Source organism: Anser anser (assembly GCF_964211835.1).
Source record: "Anser anser genome assembly, contig: HAP1_SCAFFOLD_73, whole genome shotgun sequence".
NCBI classification, from domain to species: domain Eukaryota; kingdom Metazoa; phylum Chordata; class Aves; order Anseriformes; family Anatidae; genus Anser; species Anser anser.
In genome coordinates, this window is record NW_028154151.1 from 648,512 (window position 1) to 658,505 (window position 9,994).

The 9,994-nt window shown below is 47.2% G+C and overlaps 1 long non-coding RNA gene across 1 annotated transcript; it reads left to right on the forward strand.

Annotated features, from left to right (window-relative positions):
* The first annotated feature begins 362 nt into the window (after window positions 1-362).
* On the forward strand, window positions 363-3,586 carry LOC310890481. Its single transcript, XR_014577261.1, has 3 exons — window positions 363-405; window positions 1,859-1,901; window positions 3,486-3,586. It is a non-coding gene; the product is annotated as an uncharacterized lncRNA (long non-coding RNA).
* Window positions 3,587-9,994: the final 6,408 nt, after the last annotated feature.

Sequence of the window (9,994 nt, forward strand, 5' to 3'; positions counted from 1 at the left end):
GATCGGATTTATTCTTACTAGTGATAATATTTCCTCTTGAATAGTACTTAATATCTGATAACGCATCAATCAATCGTCAAAAATAAACTTAAAAATGTGTAAGGCTTATCTCGTTGGTCGATACAAAGACCAAGGTCTTTTCTCTTTTCTCTTTTTTTTTTTTTCCCAGTATTGTTTTTCTGTTTTCCTTCTCACTGCAGTCTTGATTTTGTTTCTTGTCCCTTAAGTATGTTTTCAATGTGTTGTTGAAACATTTTCCCTTTCAATCCGAAAAAAGGAGCTGTCACTGGTGTCTGCAAGTTGAAGACTGGAGCTTATCTGAAAATCACTGAGCCCAGGAGCTGTCACCTTAGTCTTCCAATAGGACAGGGATGTCTTCATTTCTCAGTTAAATGCATTTTTCAGGTTTGTGTATTATTTTCTCATGAACGGAAAGTGTGCGCACAATTTGCCAGTTGTGGGACTAGGAGTTCTCTTATTTCCTGTGCTTTGTTTAACCTGTCTTAAGTTTAATGGATAGCAATCAAGGTGTACTAGAAATCTGAAAACACTTTATGCTTTGTTCTCTCAGTCATTTTGGTATAACAAACTAGTTTATGGTTTAAACCCTCCATTAGGTTAGCGGTTTCCCTAAACGTAACAAGTCCCTGTGTGCTACAGGAAGACAGTAACAAAAAATTAAGTACAGATATTCATCCTGTCATTATTCAGCTTCTGCCTATGGACAGACAATTACACTTATTTAAAGCGGTATCCTCTTGAAACCTAATCAGCATGTTAGAAAGGACTTAGTTATCGGCTTTTGTCCTGGAGGGCTGAGGTTTGGTCTGTTTTGTTTTACATTCAGCATTTCCTTTTCTAGCTTCCATTCCCCTGTTGTTTTGCATGAGGAAAACATGCAGCTTTACAAAGTAGAACGGAAAGAGATGCTTTTCAGTCTAACTTTTCAGTTTTTTGTAGGAGTTTTAAATGTGGTGGGTGCAAAACAGCATAAGTACTGCTGCCAAAGTTATATTCAAACAAGTATTTCTTGGAGAAGCAGAAGAAGCCCAGGGAGAAATAAATTTACAAACATGCTCTTCATGCTCTCCTTTCCCAAGATTTCTCTGAGATATATCCCATAGTCTGTGGGTTTTGAGGTATGTGGTTCCCAGGAGTGAAAAGGAGGGCCAAACAGCTCTCCTCTCGGATCTCAACGTGCCAGGGCTTTAGTGTACTGCCACTTATGGCTCCGCTTTTCACCTGGAAAAAGCGACCTCATGCTGTAAACTGAGGAGCCCTGCAATTGTTCTACTTGTTTTTTTTTGGTTTTTTTTGTTTTTTTTTTCCCTGCTCGTATAGGCTTAGAAATGTGCTGATGAAACAATAAAAAAGCCAGCTTGGTACATCTCCTTACAAAAAAATAAGTACAAACTTGAGCTCCTGATCGGCGTCATGCTGAACTCTGTGCTGTTCTTGTCGTAATCTTGGTCTCTCAGTAGATAATATGGTTTAATTACGAATAGAATCATGTGATGAAGAAGATCTCACACTGCAACAAATTCAACATCTCAAATGAAATTTTACATTTTCCGTGATTTTCTTTCTGAGCAGAAGTGTGTAGTATTAAATATATATATATATATCTGTGATGAAGCCATGGTCGCAGTTACTCAGATATCTTAATAAGCACTTGTAGGAAGATAAATTGCTGCATCTTTTAGCATTATTTAATTGTAGGGTTAGAGACATGTTGATTCAACAGAGCTGTAAAGTTTCTAAGAGGTCACTTTGAAAAATACCAGCTAAATTACTGGCAAGACTGCACCCGTTCTTAAAAACAAACAACCCCCCCAAATCATCTGTTTTCCTCTTACAGGTAACTGAAGTAATCCCCAAAGAAGACAGTTCACTATCCATAGGCAAGTTTTATTTTTAAACATTTTCTACATTTTATACCTAGCCACAACTTAACAACCAGTTAACAGTCGGTGACAATCCTGTTCAGTGTTGAAAATGTCATTCTGGCATAGGAAACAAAGGACTTCATCTTCTTGCTTTACAGCTGAATGTCTTCTACGTAATGTTTGGAGAAGTGAAATCTTGCAAGAGCTTTTCAAAAATTCTGCCCGGTTTGGATGATGAAGTAAATTGCCATAGTCAGTAGATTCTGGCACTGACAAGTTCCTTCAAGCTAAAGAGGGAGTGCGATTGTTGCAAAGCATGTCTGTATTTTGAGACAGGGATGACCACAAGTTTTAATCTTAAAATACGACATGGAGGGGAGGCTGGTTGTTCACACATTCTTGCAAACATTAATACAATCTGTCCCATTATCAAGAACAAAATTAGGGACTGAACGGAGGTCTTTCAAATACCAGTGTTGCAAAAATAGACTTTTTATGCTACTAATGTCAAAAGAATCCTGATTGTACTAAACTGTAAGTGTCTCTTCTAGCTGATAAATCAGGAACAGCACAGAAGAAAATGCGTCTGCTCTAATGCTCTTTGGGCTTCGGTGAATTCTCTGGCCAGCAGATGGCGAACTCGTTTTTTCTAAACCAGTCAAAAGTATAGGGAGAAAGTAAATGTCTTGCACACATTACACAAGTCCAGGGCATTGGGATCACTGGGCTACATGAGTGAAAGAGATGTACCCCAACAGTACCCCACTTAGATTCGCTGCTTGCAACATAAGCAGGATAGGAGGGCTGTGCAAAGCAGTTTTGGTAAATTGAGAAATTCATGTATTTCATCAAGGCTAAAGATACTAATTAGTTTCATGTGGGGGAAGGTCAGTCTTTCAAAGAAAAGAAAAAACATCTCTTAAGCAGGATTTTCTGAATGGTGGAATCTAATCTGAAAAAAGGCCACTTCAGCAGGGTATTTATTTATTTATTCATTTATTTTTTACTGTATTGAACCTCTCAAGTAAGCTAGGAGCAGACTAGGAACAACTGAGGACTTGTTAGAGTGTGCCTTTTCACCTGGACTCATGTTACTTTGAATAAATTAACAAGGATAGCTAGTGATAATTTGTGATTTAAGGAAATTCCAGATACGTGAGAGAAAGAGCAGCGTTAAAGCAGTTAAATTCCTGCTCTCTCTAATAAGTGCTCTCTCTAGCCAGTTTCTGAACGCTTCTGTTCTGTGGCTAGGATTTGGTCAGCTTGACCACAAGATCACTAGTAAAACAAGGATGCCGTCCAGTCAAACCTTCAAATGAATGCAACTTACCTAAGGTCTACCATTTGCTATCAAAGCAGGTAGCTTTGTCCTAATATTCTGTACAGTTGACCAATTTTAGCACGGAACTGAAATGCAGTCAGTTTAATGGGAGGGCTTTGGAAGCTGCCTTCTCCAGTCAGTTCAGCCCTGTAGTCAGAGAGCAGATCAAGCCGTGTGCAGGCTTGTGACTTCTCTCTTTAGAAAGAAAACCACTGAGCCAGACAGTTCCATGTTGAGTATCACAACAGGGAATGACATTTCTTCCCTTTGTCTTTCAGATGCAGAGCTTACTGATGGAAGCCTTCAATACTCAGACTAAACCTACCATCAAAACGGACGACCTTTTTACCATCCAAACCAACCATTTTTCCATCAAACCCAACAACTTGGGTTTTGAAACGAAACTGGTAAGCCACAAGTCCTTATTAAATCTATTTTGCAGTGAAAGGGTTTTCTCTGTAACCTGATCATTTAAACTGTTGTGCTTAAAAGAAGGTCACTTGCAAGAGCGGTTATAATCCATGCTAATCCATGCTCCGTGCTGTTCCTTACAGTCAGCACACCAGGTTCCCCCAGTGCGGTAACATGTAAGGGTGGAAGCCTAGGGAACACTCAGGTAATGCTGCTATAGCATACCCTGAAAGCCTCCTCAATGCTCTACAGTTTCTTTAAAATGTGAATGTTAGTTTAATTTTCCTAGTCACTTTAAGCAATTACTCCACAAGACCTTATTGTTCTCCACAACTCCCTCTTAGAGGTTGTAGCAGCGTGGGGGTTGGTCTTTCTCCCAAGCAGCAAGCAACAGGAGAAGAGGAATTGGCCTCAAGTTTCACCCAGGAAGGCATGGGGTGGATATGAGGAAAAAATTCTTCCCTGAAAGGATTGTGAGTCCTTGGAAGAGGCTGCCCAGGGAAGGAGTTGAATCACCGTCCCTGCAGCTCTGCAAAAGACGTGTAGATGTGGTGCTTGGGGACGTGGTTTAGTGGTAGACTTGGTAGGGCTGGGTTAGCGCTTGGACTTGATGACCTCAGAGCTCTTTTCCAGCCTAAAGGATTTGACAATTCTATGGTAATAAGCACAAGTGCTGAGACACAGAGCTGACCAAGCAAACATAGAGACAAGGACAAGACATGAACCATGAGGATTCTTAACAGAAGAGTAGAGAAAGCAGCTAGAAATAGAAGATCTTTTTAGAAGAGAACTTTCCAAGCTAGAGAAAGAGGAAAGCATATGTGTGTAACTTCAAACTTGAACAAGAAAGGAAAAGCATGCTAAACACTGACAAGAAAAACACAAAGAAATATAAACACCAACACTTCAGACTAAAACTTCAAGAATGATTTGGCATTCGTTATCTTGTTGAGGTTTACGGAAGTTGCCAGAAATATTTTTTTTCTGGGGGTGAATCTGATAAATTATCTTAAATTTAACTGTCACTGACAAACCTGTGAGTCCGAGGAAATAGATACTGAGTGGTGTCCCAGTAGGCAGGAGGGCAGCGGTGGCTGTGTCACCCAGGTGTCACAATGGGCAGCGGTGGCTGTGTCATCCAGGCGTCACAGTGGGGCCGTGACATGGCAGCCCAGTCAGGATAAAAGGCCCCTGGTTGCAGGCAGGCCCCAGTCGGGATGGAAGCCCCTGGCAGCAGGCAGCAGAGGGCAGAGCAGGGCAGGACAGGGAGGTGAGTGCGCGATGAGCAGGGGCTGAAGCGGTGTCCGAGGCTGAGCAGGGCCAGAGTCCCGCTGCAGCGTGAGCAGGGGCTGGAGCACAGCAGCTGCTCGAGCAGGGGCTGGCTTTGAGCAGCCCCCACAGCACAATGGGAACCAAGTGTTTGCTGCACAAACGGTGTTGCAGACCTTCCACCAAAGTGGTGATATGAAGGTTTTTGGGTGTCCTGGGAAGATGCTTTGATATGTTGGGGAGATCCTTCGTTGCACCGGGAAGAGACACGGGTTCTCCAGGGATATGTTTTGATGTCAAGGGTGGTGTTTGGTTGCCATGAGTAAGACAGTCAGGTGCTCCAGGAAGAAGTGTCCAGGGAGGTGCTTGTGTGTTCCACCATGATGCTTACGACCTCTAGGGAGATGTCTGAGTGACCACGGGAGAAACTTCGGTGAAGCAAGGATATGCTTATGTGCCCTGGGGAGAGAGGTGCTTGTGTGCCCGGGGAATGTCCTTGGGCTCTCTAGGAAGATGCTCTATTCCTCTGGGGTCACTTGGGTGCCCCAGGATGTGCATGAGTACTGCAGAGAGCAGTTTGTGTGCTCCAGGGAGGTGCTTGAGCGCTCCAAGAGTGTTGTTGAGTTCCCTGAGAAGGTGTTTTTTTGCCCTGCTGAGGTGCTTGCATGCTCCAACGAGACTGCTGAGTGCTGGAGAACGATGCGTGGGTGCTGTGGGGATATGTGTGTTTCCTCAGGTGAGAAGCATTGGTTTACTGGAAACAAGCTTGTGTCCCCCTGGGAAGTGCTTGTGGACCACAGGGAAGTGCTGGGGGTCCCCAGGAAGATCGCTGGATGCCCCTGGAGGTGCTTGTGTACCCTGAGGAGATGCTAGATTGCACGAAGGAGATGCTTGGGTGCTTTCGAGACATGCCTGGGTGCCCCTGTGTTGTGCTTTCTTGCTCCAAATCGATGCTTGGGTGCTCTGGGAATGTTCTTGGGTGCCTCCAGGAGAAGACTGTGTGCTCCTGGAATGTGCTTGAACGCCCTGAGGAGATGGCAGCATGCCCTGGGAAAATGCTTGGGTCCCCCAGGGAGATCTTTGGTCTTCAAGGGAGGTGATTGTGTTCCCCAGCAAGGTGTTTGGCTGTCCCAGGGAAATGGGACGCAGGAAATGTGTCACCCAGGCGTCACAATGGGCAGCGGGGCAGCGGTGGCTGTGTCACCTAGGCGTCACAGTGGGGCCGCGACACGGTAGCCCAGTCGGGATAAAAGGCCCCTGGTTGGGGGCAGGCCCCAGTCGGGATGGAAGCCCCTGGCAGCAGGCAGCAGAGGGCAGAGCAGGGCAGGACAGGGAGGTGAGTGCGCGATGGAGCAGGGGCTGAAGTGCAGTGCGAGCCTGAATGGTCCAGGAACCAATGTGGGGAGGAGATGCTTGTGTGCTCATCCCAGTGCAGAGATGATGCCTGGGTGCCTGAGAAGGTGCCCGCAGGACTCAGGAGCTGCTTTCTTGCTCGATGGAAGTTCTTGGCTATGGCAAGAAGAATCTGGGTGCTCCCCAGGCTTCTTAGCTGCTGTGTCCAGATGCTCCCTGGGTGTGCAGGGAGATGCTTGGTTTCTCCAAGAAGACAGCTGGGTGATGCAGAGATTTTTTTGGATGTCTCAGGAAGATGGATTGGTGATCCTGGCTGTTTCTTGGTGGCTCCAGAGAAATGCTTGAGTGCTATTTGGGGATGCTTGTGTACCCTAGGAGATGTGGTTGTGTGCCCAAGGGAGAGGCTAGTTTGATCCAGGGTAAAGCTGTGTTTCTCCAGGGAGGATTTTGGGTGCTCCAGGGAGATGGTTGGGTGCTTTTTGTGTGATGCTTGGCTCCAGGGAGATGCTGGAGTGCTGTGGGGAGATGCTTAGTTCCTGCTCTTTGGTATCTGTGTCCCCTGGGGGGGTGCGTGCATGAGCACGGGGACATACTTGAATGACCCTGGTAGGTACTTGTGCAGCCCTCAGAAGCTCTTGGGTGCCAAGGGAGGTGCTTCCCATGTCCAGTGGGATGTTTGTGTGCCCCAGGTGGTGTTTTGGTGCCCTGGGGAGATGCTTGGGTTCTCCAGTCAGATGTAGGACTGTGGTGGGAAGGTTCCTGTGTGAGGTGCAATGAGGTGCTTGGGTATTGCAGGGAGGTGCTTCTGTGCTGCAGGGAGATGCTTGGGTGCCTGGGGCAGAGCTTTGTGTGATTAGGGGATAGATTTTTGTGCTCTAAGGTGCAGCCAAACATTCCCCAGACCATTCCCCATCTTGGGAGCACACAAGCATCTCCCCAGAGCACCCAACCATATTGTACTAGGAGTACCCAAGCAGCTCCCCAGAGTACACGAGCATGTCCAAGGAGCATTCAGGCACCTCCCTAGAGAAGACATGAACCTCCCTAGGGAAAGAACCAGTCTCCCTTGGGAATACAAGCATCTTCCTGGAGCACTCTCCACGACACCCAAGCCTCTCGCCAAGGAACATAAGCACCTCTTGAAATCACCGAGATTTTCCCCAGGGCACACAAGCCTTGTGTTGGAGTAGACAAGCATCTCCCCAGGACACCTAAGCACTACATTCTACCTGTGAGGCATCATCCAAGAGCATTCCAGCACCTTCCAGGAGATCCCAACATCACCCTGAGCTCACAAGGTTCTGCCTGGCTCAGCCAGGCATCTCTCCGGAGCACCCAAGCATCATTGTAGGGCATCCAAACATGACCCTTTTAAGGACCCAGGCATTTTGGGTAGACCTGTGCGGTGCCAGGGGTTGGACTTGATCATCCTTATGGGTCCCTTCCAACTCGGGCTATTCTATGATTCTACGATTCCCCAGCAGCAGCAAAGCATTTCCCCAGGAACACGGCTATTTCCCTGAGGCACACAAGCATAACCCCCCGAGAACGCAAGCATCTTCCTGGAGAACCCACGCATCTCCCCACAGCACTCAGGCACCCCACTGCAGCATTATTGAAACATCTCCCCAGGGAACCCAAGCACATCCCAAGGTACTTTGACATCCGTCCAGAGCTCCCAAGCAAGTTCTTTCAGCATCTCGGTCGTTCAAAAAGCACCTCTGTGAAGCATGCAGAGACCTCTGTGGAGTACCCTAACTTGTCCCTGGGGTAGGAGAGGTAGATACCCAGGATCCCCAAGCATCACTCTGGTACACCCATCACATCCTTGGTACGCAAAAGCACCTCCCCGTGCTGCACAAGCAATTTGCTGAGGCAGCCAAAGATCTCTCCAGAGCACCCAGTCACCTGCGTGGGATATTCAAAAAGCAAAGCGCGGACAGAAAAGCAAAGCAAAAAAGGTCCAAAAATAAAACAAAGCAATGCAATGAATATGTACCTAAAAAAAAAAAAAAAAAAGAAAGGACAAAAAAACCCAAGGAAAGCAGGGCCAGGAAATGCAAAGTAAAGCATGTCCAGGAAAGGCAAAGAAGTGCAAGGCAGAGCAAAGAAAAGCAGAGCAGAGAAGGTAAAGCAAAGCCGTGGCAGGAATACAAAGCAAAGCAAACCAAAGGAAAGCACGGCCTGAAAAAGCATGGTCAGGAAAGGCAAAGCAGAGCAAGGCAAAGCGAAGCAGTGCAAAGCAAAGCAGTGCAAACTTGTACAAGGAAAGTCCCAGCAGTGCCAGGAAACGTATAGCAAAGTAAAGAAAGCAGTTTGAGGCAAGGCAAAGCAGAGCAGAGAAAGTAAAACCAAGAGGTGCCAGGAATAGGAAGCGAAGCAAAGCAAGACAAAAGAAAGCGTGGCCTGAAAAAGCAAAAGAAAACATGGCCAGTGGAGGCAAAGCAGAGCAAGGCAAAGCAAAGCAAAGCAAAGTAGCACGAGGAAAAGCAAAGCATTGCCAGGAAAGACAAAGCAAACAAAGCAAAGCAAAGCAATCTGAGGCAAAGCAAAGCAAAGCAGGGGCAAGAACAGCAGAGGAAAGTAGAGAAGGAAAAGCAAAACTGTGCCCTGAAGAGCAGAGCAAAGCAAAGCAGAGCAAGGAAAAACAAAGAGAAGCGAAGCAAATGTAAGGAGCTGGCGGCCAGCCCTCCTGCTGGTTCCCAGTCTCTGTGGGGCAAAGACCGCAAGGCCCTCATGCCGGGTAGAGCTGGCGGCCAGACTCGGACGGCGGCTGTACCCTGCTCGCCCGCTCCCCGGCCTCCTTGACACCTCATAGCCTGCTGTGAGAGTGGGCAAGAACCATGTCTTGCTTTACCTGGTTTTATCTTTCTTTATTTATTTATTGTTGCCTTTCTTCCACTGTACTTATCGTCGTTCAAAACCTCACCCAACACCGTCCCCAGACGAATAGCAGTGGGGCCCACGTAGCAGCAGGCCACACGGCTGGGGCCACAGAATTGACCATGTTGGGTGGCCAGGCCTGCTGCCCCCACCCTCGAGTTGCGAGGGGACAGTGTCCGGGCTGCGGGGAGGCCCAGCTGTGTATCTGAGGGTTTATGCGGTCCTAAATATACCGATCGCCTCATCGGCAAAATCGTCGGGACAGTCTGCAAAGGAAGCCTAGCGCAGCACAGGAGAGCAGAGCAATGAAGAGGAAAGCCGAGCAAGGCAAAGCAAAGCAGTGCAAACTCGTACAAGGAAAGTCCCAGCAGTGCCAGGAAAGGTAGAGCAAACTAACGAAAGCAGTTTGAGGCAAGGCAAAGCACAGCAGGGGTAGGAAAAGCAAAGCAGAGCAGAGAAGGTAAAGCAAAGCCGTGGCAGGAATACAAAGCAAAGCAAAACAAAGGAAAGCGTGGCCTGAAAAAGCAAAAGAAAACATGGCCAGTGGAGGCAAACTAGAGCAAGGCAAAGCAAAGCAAAGCAAAGCGAAGTAGCACGAGGAAAAGCATAACATTGCCAGGAAAGACAAAGCAAACAAAGCAAAGCAAAGCAATCTGAGGCAAAGCAAAGCAAAGCAGGGGCAGGAACAGCAGAGGAAAGTAGAGAAGGAAAACCAAAAGTGTGCCCGGAAGAGCAGAGCAGAGCAAAGCAAAGCAGAGCAAGGAAAAAGAAAGAGAAGCGAAGCAAATGTAAGGAGCTGGCGGCCAGCCCTCCTGCCGGTTCCCAGTGTCTGCGGGGCAAAGACCGCAGGGCCCTCATGCCGGGTAGAGCT